The sequence below is a fragment of the Excalfactoria chinensis genome, chromosome 3 (genome assembly GCF_039878825.1).
Source record: "Excalfactoria chinensis isolate bCotChi1 chromosome 3, bCotChi1.hap2, whole genome shotgun sequence".
In the NCBI taxonomy this organism is placed as follows: domain Eukaryota; kingdom Metazoa; phylum Chordata; class Aves; order Galliformes; family Phasianidae; genus Excalfactoria; species Excalfactoria chinensis.
Genome location: NC_092827.1, coordinates 38,259,139 through 38,276,238, shown reverse-complemented (window position 1 = coordinate 38,276,238; position 17,100 = coordinate 38,259,139).

Below are 17,100 nucleotides of genomic sequence, written 5' to 3'. Positions count from 1 at the left end.
CCTTCTCTTGTCCACTTAAGGAAAGATATTGATTTGTGCAACAGCAAAAGTAGAACAGACATCTTCTGCGTATTATTCAAACAATACAGGACACAGAATTATTATGTCTGCATACAACAGACACAAATCAAGTACAAAATGATGGAGCCTCAGAAACATAGAAAGAATGGAGTAATAGTAACATTGTGGAAGATCATAATGTAGAAAATAAATTTTTCACACATTAAAACTACTGTTTCAAAAGAAAAGACAGTTTTATCAAAGCATGAAATAGATCATTTAATCTCTTCTTGCCCTTAGTTTCACTGCACAAATAGAGATAAACCTGTACTTCCAGACTTTTGTAGGTCTTCAGAAGAAATATTTGTTCTACCTTCTTCCATAGTTTTGGATCAAGGAGAAATCTAAACTCTGACCTTCCCCATACTATTCTTCCTATTCTGATGAGGTTAAACAGAAAACAAGAAAAAAGATTTGCAATCTTGCTTTTGAAAGCTGAAGGGTTTGTCAGGCTTCCAGAATTTTACAACATCCCTCTTGCCTGCCAAGACAGGCAGATGTAAAAATTTCTTTAAGTGTGCCTTGTGTGTTAGTTCATTTATACCTTGAAACAGGCAGATGTCAGGGGAAAGCATGATTGTAAAACTCATAATATTTCTGACAGAAGTGTTAATATTGTTCCAAAAATTCAATATGAGCCTAATTCTACTTCCATTAAAATCAGTCAGAATTTGGCTTTTGATTTGACTGTATGGAGAAACAGAGGCCATATAAACAGCTAATGGAGAAGAGTGACATGCTAGATTTTGAAAAACTGGATGACTATTCATTGTGAAATGAGGTCCTTTTCTCTTGGTTCAGATATCACTTTATTACCTACTGTCTCTCACAGATGAACATGTCCATTTATTTCATAATTCCATATGTAGTGTGCTTATCGTATGCCAACATTTCACAGTAGAGCAAGAGCCAGTTTGTTTTGCCTCCCTTTTAACACATTTTACCAGTTCTCAAGTCCCCATACTTCCCTCCTTCAGCAACAATATAACACAAACAAGCTTCCTCAACACTGTCAAATTATATTTGCATTCAAATTTTATGATACTGCTTCAATCCAAGACTTCTAAGCATTCATAAGACTGAGATCAGATCCATAACAACTAACCAAAGGTACTGGAAGAAATCATTTTTCACCCCAAAAATAGGAGTCCATAGCTAGACTTCATGAGTTTCCAAAAAACAGAAATGCTAGGATTCCCATTTCACTGAAATTCTTCTGTGTTCTGTCACAAATGTCTCCTCTTTGTATCATTATTTTATTCCTTCAACAAGCACACTGTCCTTCTGTCCCCTCTGACTATTTTGACCCCTTTTACTCAAACACTAGAAGAGAGTACACCCTCAGGCACTTGAAAGACACCTTCCTGAGCAAGTCATCCTTTTTTAAGCCTACTTATCAACAAGCACTGTTATGAGGTAGGAATGTATGAGTTAGCTCTGCATTCAATAGAAAATTATTCAATCTGAATTTGTCAACTTTGACATAAGATAGTTATTAACCAAGGGATCAAATTAATTTAGCTTGGTAGTTCATTTAGCTTATATTTACTGTCTTTATCTGAAGTTCTAATGTTGATGGTTTAGGTTTTTTCAATTTAAAATAAATAAATAAATAAATAAATAAATAAAAACCCCTCTATTTGCAAACTCTTAAGTGCTGGTTCATTATAGAGTAGTAATAGACAGAGGGCAATAATTTTCTGAAAGTCAGGCATGAAAACCCATGATACAGAGACAAAATTTAATCACTTACTTTTCTTACCTTGACTAACACTGTATAACTTACAACAGTTGGGGTAAAAGAAAATTAAAAAAAAATAAAATAAATGTTTTTAATACTTTCAGTTCTGTATTCTATATTATTACAATCTTTCATAAATAAGTATTTCCAGACAATTAACTTAACATGCCTACAGAGAAACACACAGAAGGAAGGTATCAAAAAGATGTCTATTTCAGACAGGGGAACTCTCTACTTGTTGCTTTGTAAAATTTGATCCATCAGCAACTTGTATTGGAATAATTAAGCCAAGATGTCACCTTGAAGCCTGACAAAATCATAATATGGAAACGTACACCCATCACAGTAAGTTTGAGTCCTTGGTAAGACTGAAACTGATGGGAGTGACACATTTGTTGCAATGAGACAGTGTTAAATACTGACATGGCACATCAGTTTTATTCTGCTAAATTTGCTCAATTTACTACTTGCTGATCTTCCTCTTATAAATTTCCTTTGTACTGAGCTTTCAAAGATTCCAATGAAAGCTTTGTGCTGGTGAACTGCATATGAATCACAAAACTGATTTATTTACATGATTCCATAGATTTTACAGTGAAAAACATGAAAAGAGAGCTCCAGAAGGAATATTAGAGAGGACATGGGAAAAAAGATGGAATAGGGAGGTGAAGGGAGGAACTGAAGACATCGTAGCTACTGAGTATAAAAATCACATATTCTTTTACATATTTTATTATATATTCTTTTATCATTGCATATTCAGATAGCTATGTATAAAATTACAACCTGATTTTGGTGGGTTGACCTTGGCTGGGGAACAGTGTCCCCCAAACTACTGTCTCTTTTCTCCTCCTCAGCAGGACAGCAGTAAAAGTATGATGAGAAAAACTCACGAGTTGGGAAAATGATAGAAGGATTGCTAACCAATTATCCTCACAGGCAAAACAAACAGCCTGTGGAAGATTAATGTAATTTATTGCCAATTAGTAAGAATAAAGCAGTGAGAGCTATAAGCAAACTGAAAATATCTTCCCCTTATTTATCTTCCCAAGTTCAACTTTAAATCTTCATTTCTTCTACCTCCTCCTCCTCATGACAAGCTTCTCAAGGGGACAGGGACTGGGGGCTGTAGGCAATACTTAACATTTTCTCACTGTCTCTCCTCCGAGGTCACTCTACGCCCCTGCTACTCGTGGGACCTTCCTAAGCGATCTCACATGACCTTCCCACACGCTGCAGCTCTGCTCTGCGCGGTGCCTGAGGGCTGCGTGGGGATGGCCAGCTCCTCCGTGGGCCTCTCCCGGGCCGCAGTGAGCCGCTGCCGTGTGCCCGCAGCTCTTCCCGCGCCGACCTCAGTGCCCGTAGGGCCGTTCTTTCCCATCCCTGGCTCCCATCTCCCAGCTGCTGTTGCACAGTGGTTCGTCCCTTCCTTCCATCTGCTCTCACAGAGCGCACCCAGTGTCGCTCACGTCTCAGCTCTGGCTGCAGCGGTCCCTTTGGAGAGGCTGGAGTTGGCTCTGCTCTCTCATGGGCAGCGCTGGGCTCTGCTCACAGAGCCTATCCCTGAAGCCCCCTCTCTAAACGTATAAGCCCAGTACCCTCTCGTACCAAGCTACAAGAGAAAACTGATGTAATATGGGATCCTTAAAACTGGTCTAGTAGTAATGCTTGCTAATTAAAAGATGAAGTTTCATATAGTACCATAAATGTATAATGTCCCCCTGAGCCGAATAAAGACATTCTCTTACACGAGTAGAAGACATTTCAGATTCCTGGGCCCAAATCCCAGAACATGGGGACTAGAATAAATCCAACACACAAAGAAAGATCTGTAGTCTAACTTGGAGAAGGAATGGCAAAGCATACTGCAGTCATAAGGGTGCTGAGAATGAGTGCATTATTGCAAGGAAATGTTCTGAGTATAAGAAGTCAAACAGAAAGATGCATTTGAGAAAACAACAAATGGAGTTTGGGATTGTGGCCTGATGAAGCAAAGTAAGTAAGAGTTATTGATCAGATGACAAACCTGTAAGCTTGGTTCTAAGTTTAATGGATAAATGATACAAATCCCTGTTTACATCATGCAATAAGATATTATGTATGCGATAAAGTACAAATTTATATATTGAAAATATATTAGGGCACCAATAGAAGTAAATGTGTGTGGATCATCTCTTACCCAGACTGCTCTTACAAGGAAGAAGACAGAAATTCATGTCGACAGCACTCCACTCGTGAACTATGTGAACTAGCAACAGATCCAAAAAAGGAGTTCCTTATAAGCTCTAGGGAGAGTAAGCAAAGTATTGTGTTAATATTCAGAAGATAAAGTCCACTGATTGTGCGAAGGGCAACTACAATTCCACTGACAAAATCTCTTGTCGCTATGATTTGGAGATTAGTATAATTTTATCTTTGTGGTGTGTCACGAACAAAGATAGTTTAGAGGTGCTTACTTAGCTCCAACATTAATGAATTTGAAAAACAAACAAACAAACAAACAAACAAAACCCATAGACAAATTTATCATCTACCTTTGAATAGGTTGAGTAGTTACTTTTGGAGGACTTGCTTGAAAAACATATTGTAGCCTTTTATCACTTTTCCCCTGCTACATTCATTCACACATCTATGCATTTCTTCAGCAATTATTAAGGAGGCTAGAAAAGAAAAGAAAATAAAGCTTATCTGTAATGCTGATTTACTAAGTACATTCTCCAGCTGTCAACTCATTGACTGGTCACCTTACTCCTTTTTTTACACTTTGATCATTAAAGCTCTCCCAGTGGCCTCAGGTACATGTTCAATTAGAGAGGAGACAGAATTAACTTTAAAGTGTTTTCATTCAGTGTTGAAAGAAACCCCAGCATGTTTTATTGGCTAATAGTGAGTGATTTTACTTTACCTAACTCTAGACATCTGTAATGAGTTGCATCAACATATCAATAGATTCTCTTGCACCGAAGTTTCAGAGATCAAAAATATTAGCACTGAAATTTCATGCTTGTCTATATTCCTGAGGACACTATCCATGAAAAGAAATGCCATACTTGGATTGCATGAATTAAGATTGGAAAAAATCCAAGGCATTGCGTGAGTGGTTGCATTTGGCCCAAATGACGTGGAGGATAAGAGTTGAGATTATAGGATTGAAATCATCATAGTATCATAGTATCATAGTATTGTGAGAGTTGGAAGGGACCTTAGAGATCATCGAGTCCAACTCCCGGGTTTCGAGCCCTCTGTGTAGCGAAGCGTCACTTCTACCCCAGCGCCACAGGGGGGATTTGAAGCCGGGCCCTTCGGTGCCGCAAGCAGCACTTTATACCACTGCGCCACCAGGGGCACACGGTGAAATGGAGTTGAAAAACTTCTATTCATGTTAGCTACATTGTCCCACTTGATTAAAAACAGATACGATCAACTAAATGAAAAGAGATAGCAAATAAGGGCTTCAAACTCATGACTAAATATTATATAAATTTTATATATAAATTCTTTATTTATATTATTTTACACTGCAATATCCAACTATTTTTTTCCTGTAAGATTCCTATAGGGAATCTTACACAAGATTCTTTAAACAAGAGAAGGTCTATACCACCACAAATACAAATCAAGCTGCTATTACAAAGCTGTTTTTATAAAAGGGGTAGCAAAGAATTTTGTTCAAAATTTCTTTGGATCGCTTCTGCTATCCATATATTTTCATTTGATTTTCCGCTACACTTTCCCTTCTGTCAAGTGTTTTGTGGATATATCAGCTGCTCCAATCACATTGCAATCACTTCATTTCACAATGCAACACACCATGATGTAATGGAGCATAAACAATTCTACACTGTGCAGCTGTACAAAGAACTTCTACAGTATTTTTCAAAAGTGGAGCTGTAAGACTCTCAGAGTATCCATCCAGCTCTTTTGTTTGTTTTTCAAATGCAACCATCAGAGATTCTCCTCATCACCAGGAGGAGAGGACAAGACACTCTTTTCCTTCTCCAAGCAGCTGTAATTTCAAAGTGTAATAGTTCTGGTTCCATTGGACTGAATTATTTTGTCATCTGTATCTAAAACAAAGAGGTTATATAGAGATGGAAAAACATGTGAGTTGAATGACAAACAAAGTATTATTTACTGAATGTATTAAAAATTGTTTTTCCAGATGCATCTCATCAAAGCAAAGGCCCATTCCTGGGAAAACAGCTATATTCACAATCAAGACAGATGTACAAGTCATGTGAAGTTAGACTGCCACTGGACTGAATTATTTAGTTGTTTGCTAGAGACTTGATCAGATTCAGCCTCTGTGTAAACAGACAAATTTAAATGGGACACATTTTATGGCATTCTGTATCCTGATTGAATTCGATTCTATGTGTGCATGGGATCTCTGGAAATGCTAGTTAAGAATGCTGTCATCATAGTGACCGTAAACTTGTGAGTATATTTGGGATTAAATAGCCCATAAAATTTAACAGCATCATTCAGAAAACAAAACAAAAAACAGTAATCAATCATGTCTGCATGAAGGAGCTTGAATTTCCAATGTGGTCTATCCTTGAAAAGTCTGACAAAGCCAGACAACTGTACAGAACTGCATTTTCAAGAACATTATTTTTCTTTTCTTAGAAATTGAAGTCCTACATAATATTAGTTGTCTTTAAAGACATTGTTTCTTCCGTGACTAAATGAAGAACCAAAAATGGCTTTTTAATTCTAGGAGAACATTTTGAGGACTAAAACTCCTCAGCCATCCATTGACAAAGCATATGTTAATCAACTGCACTCAGATGACATATCTCTATTTAAAAATAAAGGCAAAGCTTACGGTAGAGTACTCAAAGGCAAAGGCACTGCATGCTTAAACAGTACCTTTGCTAGAGGTGTTGTGTTTAGCAGAGGTTCTGGGACAAGATGCCAACAGTTGCTCTAGTAGATCACTTGATATAGATCAGCACTGGAAAATGTGGAAGTCAGGCCACTGCACCCATCACATCAGTTATGGAACAAGGAGGTCATAATAGGAACTGGAACATTTTGTGTACAGCCTTTCTGCCAGAAGAAAAAGAACTACTAGTTGCATGTGCCTTTTTTTTTTTTTTTTTTTTTTTTTTTTAAACAAGAAAATAGATTGACATTGGTTTTGGCAAGCCAGTGTCTGTGAAATTGGTGGTTATCATGAGAATGAGTGGAAATTACCCCAGCAGTACCGCACAAAATTCAAGGAGACTGAAGTTATCAAATCACCCACAGGCAATAAAAGGACTGAAATGCTTCCCTAATCACAGTACTACAAAATTTAAGAATATGGGTGTATCTGGGTCAAGTGCTGAGAATGTGTCCTGACTGTCCACCAAAGAAATCTAATCACTACTTTTGGGCTGTGCAGGAAAGCCCAAAAGTGTCATCACATAAATCAGTTGAGAAGCAAATGTAGAAGAGACAAAACTTCAGTAGCAGTTTGGTCTGCCCTGACAGATACAGTATACTATAGCTACATTCAAACTGTGTGCATAACACAAGCTAAAGCAGTAGAATAGGAACTACATTTATAGTAATTTAAACCATATTATTGAGGCTTTTTTTCTTTTTCCATAATAATTAGACTGCTAAGATTTCAACCGTACTAACAATACATTCTTGCTTTTACATAAAACCTTGTGTTTCCTTTTTGTCTGTATCACAATTTTGAGTATAACATAGTAGTGAAGCCAGGTAACCATACAGTATATGCAGCAATTCAGAAAGAGGTAGCAGAAGGATGAAATGCTACTAAATATCATGCATCGAGCAGGTGTTCTATTGCAGTGTACATTCATCAAGCTCTAATTGCAGATAAAAAGCGTTAAAAGAGATCTTAGCTGATCTTGGCCAATAGCTGAAGTTTGTAGCATTGAGTTTCCACCAGGAAAAAGATTTTTCAGTAGGAGGTGTGCACATAAACATTAGTTTAAACAAACAAACGAACAAAAAACACAACTAGATTTTACATTCCTGGAACAGTCCTGCAGCTAGATCACCCCGTCAAAATTGCCATTAACAACAATTAAAGAATGAAGAATCATGTGGTTGGTCTTCCAAAAGTACCAATAAAATTTTACAGGTCCTATTGTAAAATGTTTTGAAAGAAAATAAATGAATATAAATTGAAGCAACCGCTCATGGAGAATCCGCTAAAGAAAACAAAACACAGTATTATAATATTGCTAAATTAACTTGTCATAAATCATGGTAAGCAAGCCACTAATGTAGCAGAAATAAACACTGTTTATTGTTTATTTTACTGCTGTAAAAATAATTCCTAACAGAGACTAACTGAAGCTGTCTGTAGTGAAAAAACTTAATCTGTATTGGCTGGAACTTTGAAAATCTCTGTATTACTTACAGTATATACAAATGGGCTAGATAAAGATGCTTCAAAACTGAAAAGTTTTTCTAAAATGCCCACATGTTATATAAGTTAGTACTTCCATTAAGTTATTTTAAATTAAATAACTGTAAATTATCTAATGAAAAAGATAAACTCTGTTATGAAGCTGGTTACAGAAAATACCAACCATGCCCCCAGGGTCAAAATACCACTGAATTTGCTAATTAATAACATATACTTAACCAGACAAGCACTGTGCTTTCACTATGCTTTTCAAAGATGACATTGTTATCTCTTTTTTTTTGTCATAGAGAAAATATCCTGCTGCCTTGTGAGCAGCACAACTGCTGGGAGAGAGAGGAATGAACCTGAAGAATGCCCAATCACAAATTTAATATTTGTCATTCTGCATTACTCCTGGCTGTGTATAAAGATGACTTTCCCATGGAAACAGTTTTAAAACTGTATTTAAAAAAGCAAGACTCTATTGTACATATGCATTTTGATATCATTAATGGATGCTTTAAAATCCCAGACATACCCTTTGCTCTTCCTTCATCATGCTTTAAACATCAATACACACATGTATCCTCCTATGAAATCTGCTCTATAGCCACAAAGCAGTATTTAACCTTCAGTGCCCCAACCTGCAGCAATATATACATATATATTTTAAAATCTTCCTACATTATTGTCATTTTTATAGAGGAAAAAATGTAAAAAAAAAAAAAAGCTACTTAATTATCAGAAATTTGTTTCTTCCTTGACATTTCTTACTATCTCCTTTACAGTCAGGAAGGGTGTAGTTATTTCATTAAGCATATGGCCAAATCACAGCATCTACAATCAAATAATATTTAAATCATATAACCAGTGGCATTGAATGTCACAGGTTACTCACCGTATTTCTTTACGCCTACTTGTACATTTTTGTATCATCTTAAAAAAATGAGTTTTGTTTTTTCACTGTTTATATCTTTGGCATACACTTACATAAATGCATAGTGAGATTTACTGAAAATCATCTGATATTAAACACCCCCTCAAGCACCCCAAAGAAAGGTCTATTGTAGGGAGCACTGAGTTTCACAACCAATCTTATTTAATATCATGCTTTCACACACAAACAAAATGTATAACCAAAACCAACTGTAGCTGATGTCTCACAAGAGGTATATTGATGTCTGTTGCTTAAGAGGGTATACTTATTTTGAGGCAAGGATTCCAATTACTTTTGCACTTAAATTACCTCATACTACCAAAGGGCATTTTATGCTATCTTAGAGGATTAGGTCAGTATACACAGACTTAAAACTGTGTTCCAGAAGTGTCATAACTCTGCTATATATGCCTCTCTTAATTTGTATCCCTGAAAGAAATAGTATCAAAGAGTTATTTTATCTTAATAGTATTTTCCTTCATTTAAGAATTTTAATTAAATTTGCCAGGTGGTAGGAGCAATGAGCTTTGTTTTCCGTTTGTGAAGATTAAGAAAACTAAATTAGATGTCATTCCTATATTATCTCAAGCTTTCCATAAATGAGAAGGAAGACAAGAAAGCATTAATGTAAAATGAGATTAAGTGTCAGGCCTCAATTTTCCGTAGCATCTTTAATAGTGGAATAGTTACATTCTCACAAAAATACATATAAATATCTAACCAATAGAGTGTTTCATACCTTTTCATAATACAGAGGTATTGCCACATAAGAACTAGGATTTAGCCTACTTTATTATTTTACCCAGTCAGGATGTGAGAAATTATAAGTACTGTGGTCTCTAAGGACATTCAGATTTCACTTAGAATCCTCGAAGGCTCAAACTTTCAGAGTAAGGCCAGAGCAGACAACAACCTGTCTCTTGTAAAACAATGACTCTACATCCCATACAAGTTTGAAAACCATGGAACACCTGACCAGTCTTGGTTGTACTGTCCTACCATACCCATCATGTAGTCTGGATTTGGTGACTTCCAGCTGTTCAGGCCAATGAAAGATGGTCTGCACAGTCAAAATTTTCCTAGCAAAGAAACCATCACAGCAGCTGTGAAATGGTACATCACCTCTTCTGGAACTGATTTTTGAGTGCAGTATGCAGGCTTTTGTTCACCACTGAAAAAAAAAATGCATAGCTAATGGTGATAGGACTAAGTTGAAAATTACTGAATAGCTGAGAATTTCTTTACCATGAAAGTGTTATTGTGCTCTTTGTACCTGCTGTAGTTTCCATGGAAATAAATAGGAGGCATTTCTTTCACAACAACCTATACAGTATTTAAGGATATTGTTTGTTTTTTAACATCTAGGATGAACTCTACAAAGCTAGGCTTTGCAAGGAGTACTTTGTCTTTGCAAGCTCTTATAGGATGATAGACTCATCTTGTGAGGCTCCATCTGGAGTACTGTGTCCAGGTGTGGAGCCCTCAGTACAAGAAAGACATGGAGCTGTTGGAAGGGGTCCAGAGGAAAGCGACGAAGATGATCAGGGGACTGGAGCACCTCCCCTATGAAGACAGGCTGAGGGAGCTGGGCTTGTTCAGCCTGCAGAAAAGATGTCTGCGGGGTGACCTCATTGCAGCCTTTCAGTACAAAAAAAAACACCAAAACAAACAAAAAAAAAGAAAACAAACAAACAAAAACAACAAAAAAACAAAGAAAAAAACAAAACAAAAAGCAAACAACAACAACAAAAAAAAAACAGCAGCCACCAAGGTCTCCTCCCAGAATCTGAATGGAAAGATTATACCCATAAAATTAATCTTTTTTGTGGCCTTCATATACTCAAAATCATGTTTGCATATAAAGCTAAGAATTTATCAATAGTATAGCTGAAATCTTAAAAAGTCCAGATTTAATTTTTAGAGAAAATCATATTTCCATATAGAAAAAAAAAAAAATAAATTCAAACTAAACCTATCTCCTAGTTTCTGTTTCTTCTTGTGGTGTTATATTTGCCCTCCCCCTGCTCCTTGGGGTGCCAAGGTCAGTTTGAAACATCCAATATTTGGAGAAGGGGAAGAAGGGAAATCATCATCATAAATCCTTCACCATGAAGAATATGATGTCCATGTTGATTTTTTAACTCCCTCTAGGATCCACTTGGGATCAGCTCTATATGTTTACTAATTTTTTATGCCTCACTAATCACTCATTTAGGAAGGTCATGTGCATCCTGGGCTATGTCAGGAGATAGGAGAGGTTATCATTCATTTCTAGGCAGACCTTGTGAGATACACATGGAATATTTGGTCCAGGTCTGGGCTCTTCAGGGCAAGAAGGGCACACTGAAGTATAGCCAATGAGGAGGCACAAAGACATTGTTAGGGCTGGAGTTTTTATCACGTAAGGAGAGTTTGAGAGAGCTAGGATTATTTAACCTAGAGAAGGGAAGGGGGGAGAGATCTCACCAGTTTAAGTAAATATGTTCATGAGATGGATGGGTTCTTTTTTGCATGTATCCTATGACAGGACAAGAGGCAATGGCTACCTACTGGAATACAAGAAAAAATTTGAAGTTAATAAAAATTTTTGTATTAAACTGAAGTTCCTCAAACACTGATACACATTTTGCTCAGAGAGGTTACAGTCTCAATCCTTGTAGATACTCAAAAATCAGGACACAGCCCCAGACAAGCTGCTCTAAGTTAACCTACCTGAGGAGAGATGTTGGATTGAATGATCTTCATATCAACAGTGCCAAAATTCTAGGATTTGCTGTTTTCAGGTCCACATCACATCTGACTGTACAATGCATACTGTTTTTTCCACATTACATTATTTCCATGTTCTTATTTGTTTTTCCCAAAGTCCTGTTTATTTGGCTCCAGGTTTAACTCTTATTTGTTAAACATATTTAACAGTGAGGTTTCTAGTGCCAAACTTGTGACATTTGCAAGCATTGCACCCTCTGCCTCCACTTCTGAAGGTGTCTGCTATCATATGAGATGAGCATTTATTTAGAGTTATATGTATCTCATTGTGAAAACATATCTGCTTATTACTGCTACCTACACAAAACCAAGTGTCAGTTTCAACTGGGACAGAGTTGTTTTTCTTCATAGCATCTGGTATGACGCTATGTTTTGGTTCTAGGAGGAAAACAATGTTGATAACACACCAGTGTTTCTAGTTGTCACTGAGCTGTGCAGTACAGAGCCAAGGACATTTCAGGAAGTTAATCAGGCAAACTGCCACTGCTTGAGGAATAGCTGGGCATTGGTCTGCGTGTGCCGAGCAACCACTTGAGCATCAGTTGTTACATACATATTTATAACTTTCATAATTGTTCTTTATTTTTTCCTAATTCTGTCCTTCATCCATGAAGAGGAGTGAGCAAACAACTGTGTGGTGATGAGCTACCTGTCAGTAGCTACCTGTGGACTAAACCACAACATTATGGTTGTATCATTGAAAAATAAGTTAAGCAAAGTAGGCATCACCAAAGGAAAAAATTATTTTACAAGTAGATGACATGAAATGAAGTGCCAGACATGTCTCAAAAGGTTCAGACAGAGCATACCTGTCAGGCCCCCGTCCCAAAGCCTTCCAATTTATTACAAAGCCCATGCCTTCACACTAGCAGTTGCAAAACCATACTACAAAACTATAGCCTTAGACTCCACAGAAAAAGAATATATTAAAATGTAAATCTTCAAGAATAGTAAAGACTGATTAAAGGAAGACATAAGGAAGAGTGGATGAGCCTGATGTAAAGTTTTCTACAAAAAAATATGCCTGTATCATAAGTCTGAAGATTTGTATTGAAATCCTTTATTTGGAAAGTCTATTTCAAAAGACTACTTCCCACAAACAATGCCTTCACTTTTATGATCACCTACAATGACTTCATATATCAAAAATACATGTTTTGACATATTGAAATCCTTATATATGTTCCATGTTCTGTTATCTAAGTTATTCAATTTCCAGAAGTACTTGTGACAAGAGGAAAAGCAGACCTGGTCCTCAAAAGTACTACAGTGAGAAGCATTTCATAGAATGAAATATGTTTGTTGCCTGAAACACTGATATGAGCAGAAAGAAACAGCCAAATACAGTGCAACAGAGCCAAGCTCTAGATCTGATCTTTTTCTGTGACATAGCTGCTTCTCATCTGTCAGGGAAGTATAGTCCATTACTGCATCAGCAACATTATGGTTGCTCAGAGGAAGAGAATATACAGAGGCTTTACCATGTCTTACTACTAGTCATCTCCAAGACAAGAAATTGAGATCTGCTTACTCCAAAGCAAGATAAATGCATAACCAATGTAACTATTAATAAACACACATTATTATATATTATTTATATTATATATATATATATATATATATAATGCAGCAAGTTCATAAGCAGATGTTAGATAACAAGCACTACAGAACAGATATACATCCCAGATGCTAAGCCTTCAAAGTATTGCCATTGAATAAAGACAACATGCAGTGCATAATTCTTATCAAAAAAAAAAAAAAAAAAAAAAAAAAAAAAAAAAAAAAAAAGAACAAATTTGGTTACCAGGTTTGGGAATGGGCCACTTGGTGAACTATTTACATCCACTCAGCAGTACCTCATCTATACATAAAACAAACAAAATGCTTCCATGTTAGTCATTGAAACACCTTCACAGCTTTTTTCACTTCAAGAGCATTCACAAGAGACTGACCAGACTTCTAATCATTAATAAAGTATATCCAGCTTACAACCACCACAGTAACAGAAGTTGTCACAAAGTTATCACATCAGATAAATCTAGCCATGCATTACAATGCTCATTATGTTAATAATGATTTTTCTTTCTACAAATTCATTGAGAATGATCCAAACAAAATTACTCTAGAGCTGATTACAGTTCATGAATTTACATTATCATCATCAGAAATACTCAGAGCCAGTTAACAACATGCAAGTGATTACACTGAAAAATAGCAAAACTTAGTGATAGAGCATACAATACAGGGTGTACCAGACTTGAGAAAGTTTGGGTTGTTTTCCTTGTTTGTAAATCATAGGATAAAAGCATGCATTTTTCATAACTTTGAAACGTATTTTTTAAATTACTTCTGAGTTTCTTAAATACAGCATGTCAAAATTATTCTTGCAAGACTCTAGTTGTTTTATATAAAAGAAATCAAATAAGTAAATCAGACTTCAAAAAATGAAGATTAAATGCTTTGAGTGCATAAGTTAGTTGTTCAAGATCTGTCCAAATCTATTACTAGAAGTTTTTACCCCTCCTCAACTATGAAGATTTATGAGTACACCTTATAAAAGCTCAGATAATATCATTATCATTCTCAGCCTCTCTATGTAGTACATCAATTAATCACTATTTCTTCAAATTGTTCTTTATTTAGCTCAACAGAAGATTTCTCTTTCACAATTATATTCTATCTATGCAGGTTCTCACAACTGTAATAACTACATTTTTTCCTAAAGTTTAATGAACAGTGTGACTTTTTTCATTTGTCGCCTACTGCTTCCTTATATGAAACAATCTTTCTTGTTTTACTTACAATGTGATATGATATAGTAACTGACAAAAGTGAAGTTGAGTTTCCTTTCACAGCCACGTGCTTAATCTCAGTCTAATTTTTGCATGCATTGGCATTGTCAGGATTGCTCACTAAGAGAAAAGCTGTCTCTTCTCTTTTGCCTTCAATTCTTTCTCATTTTTATTTAGACTCACCAGACCTGACTGTTAAAGTTAAGAAATACCTGTGTCTTCATGACAGATCTTAGAAACTTAGTTATCCACACACAATTTTCAATAACTTTGAAAGTTTAAGCCTCTAATCCTCTTAGTCCTTACTAAAAGAAGCTATGCAAACAGGAATAAAACTTCCAAAAGTAACATTTCCAATTATTATTTCTTAAATTGACTTCCATCACTTCTTTTTTTCTCTTTGAAATTTGAATGCTTATATAGACAGTAACATTAAAAAAAATATATAAATAAATAAAATTAGATTTTTAAATGAATAATAACAGCTCTTAGATCCCCAGAGACAGCCACCAAAACCTCTGTCAGACTATTCCCTCAGTTTCTCTTGACAGCATATTCATTTCAGAAATCATCGGTATTTACAGGGAGAGAGCAGTAGCATCACAAGTTTCATAGCATGCCACAGAATAAATTATGTATATAAAATAATGAAAATAAAAGGAATTCTTATGTGTTATGCAGCCGGGCTGCAACAACCTATACAGATTACATCTCACAAGAAATTTTATTCAGTACACAGAGTACACAGCAAAACAGAGTGGACAACCTAGACATTTACCATTGCATCTTTCTCTAGTTGCATCTCTGCGTCACCAGTTGTAATGCTGATAACAGAATGCTAATACCGTCAGTAATCAAAGCTTAGCTACTCAATAACTCATATGAGTAAGTTAAGTCTATTCAATAAAGCATATTAATCAGACAAATCCACCACCTACAAGCATCAGCAAAGTCCTACTGTTGTCAGCAACATCTAATTGTATCCACAAGAGTGTTAAAGATAGTACAGAACTAACAGGCTTTTTGTTATATTATCTCTAAATCTGTAATGAAGAAAGACCAGAAAGGAAAGAGTTTTTATAGGCTCTTTAAAAAGAAATGGGGTGACTGAACTTATTTTGTTTTTGTCATATTCTTGAGACTGTCTGATACATTATTCTGGCCTTGTTAACAAGGTACCTTCGTAAACTGCTAAGGTAACAAAGAAACTATTAAATATTAATAAAGTTCTGATTATATGCACTCTCACTTCAAATTGAATAAAAAGTAGTATTAGTAATTATCCACTAATAACTTAATTCCTATGAAAATTCACTGAATCCCTCACCTTGGATGAAGAATGTGCTTAGTACAAGACCAGTTGTAGTTTGAATATTTCAATGCTTTTATACTTCATACTTCAGTGCCAGTCCAGAAAAAGCCAAGACAAGCAACAGTGATGTACACTCCTCTCTCTTCATGACTATATTCATGTCCCAGTAAGAAGGAAACAGGGACCCAAGCTCTACTATCCTATTAAGATCTGTAAAATGAGGTTTTCCCAGATGAGTCAATCTTGAGAATCGTTATTTACAAAAAGAAAATACTATACTAAGCACACCCCAAAAAGGTGCGCACATATGTAAGCACATAGAAAGCACAACAATAACAACAGAGCAGCAAAGTCCTAGTCTGCAGAAAAATACTTCCACTGCTAACCCTTAAATGAGATCTGGAAAGGGGTGGATCCTGGCTCCAACCCTTCTGGTCACTCAGGTGGTCACTGCATGCAACTGAGATTTCCTGGGTTGACCCTGACCTCACACCAGGTGCCCAGTCACTGGTTTGAGCCATGACTTAGCATTTCTGCTACAATTACAAACACTTACAGTCATTGCTATGACAAAGTACTGTTCAGTAGAATGTGGCAGCACAAATCACTTTTCTGTGATTTTCATGAGTTACATAAATAATTGCTCTATTTTTTTTAACTTGCACTCCTCTAAGATAAATTTCATTTCTGATGTAAAATTAAACCTCACACAAAGAAAGCTTCCTTCATTCTTGAAAAAGTACAGCTCAAAGGTCTCTTAAGGGATTTGACTCTCTGAATTCTCATGTCAAGATTATTTGAAATGTATTCCACACCCTATTCATCTAAAACACCTCTAGTATATCACATAAAGCATGTATTAAAGCTTGTAACAAACATAGTTTAAAGATTATGCCTCTATGCTACCTGAAAAAAATCCTACACATACACACCATTTTGATATACAGAAAACAAGGTAGGCAAGAAGAGTATGTAAGCAGTATGTAGCAAAATTGGCCTTGAGAACAAAATGGAGTTATCTGAATAAAGACACCTGTTCTAAAAGGGAAGTTATCCATGTGCCTGTTTTAAAGGTTGACAAGATTAAGTAAGAGGTATCTGACTTGTTTTCCTGAT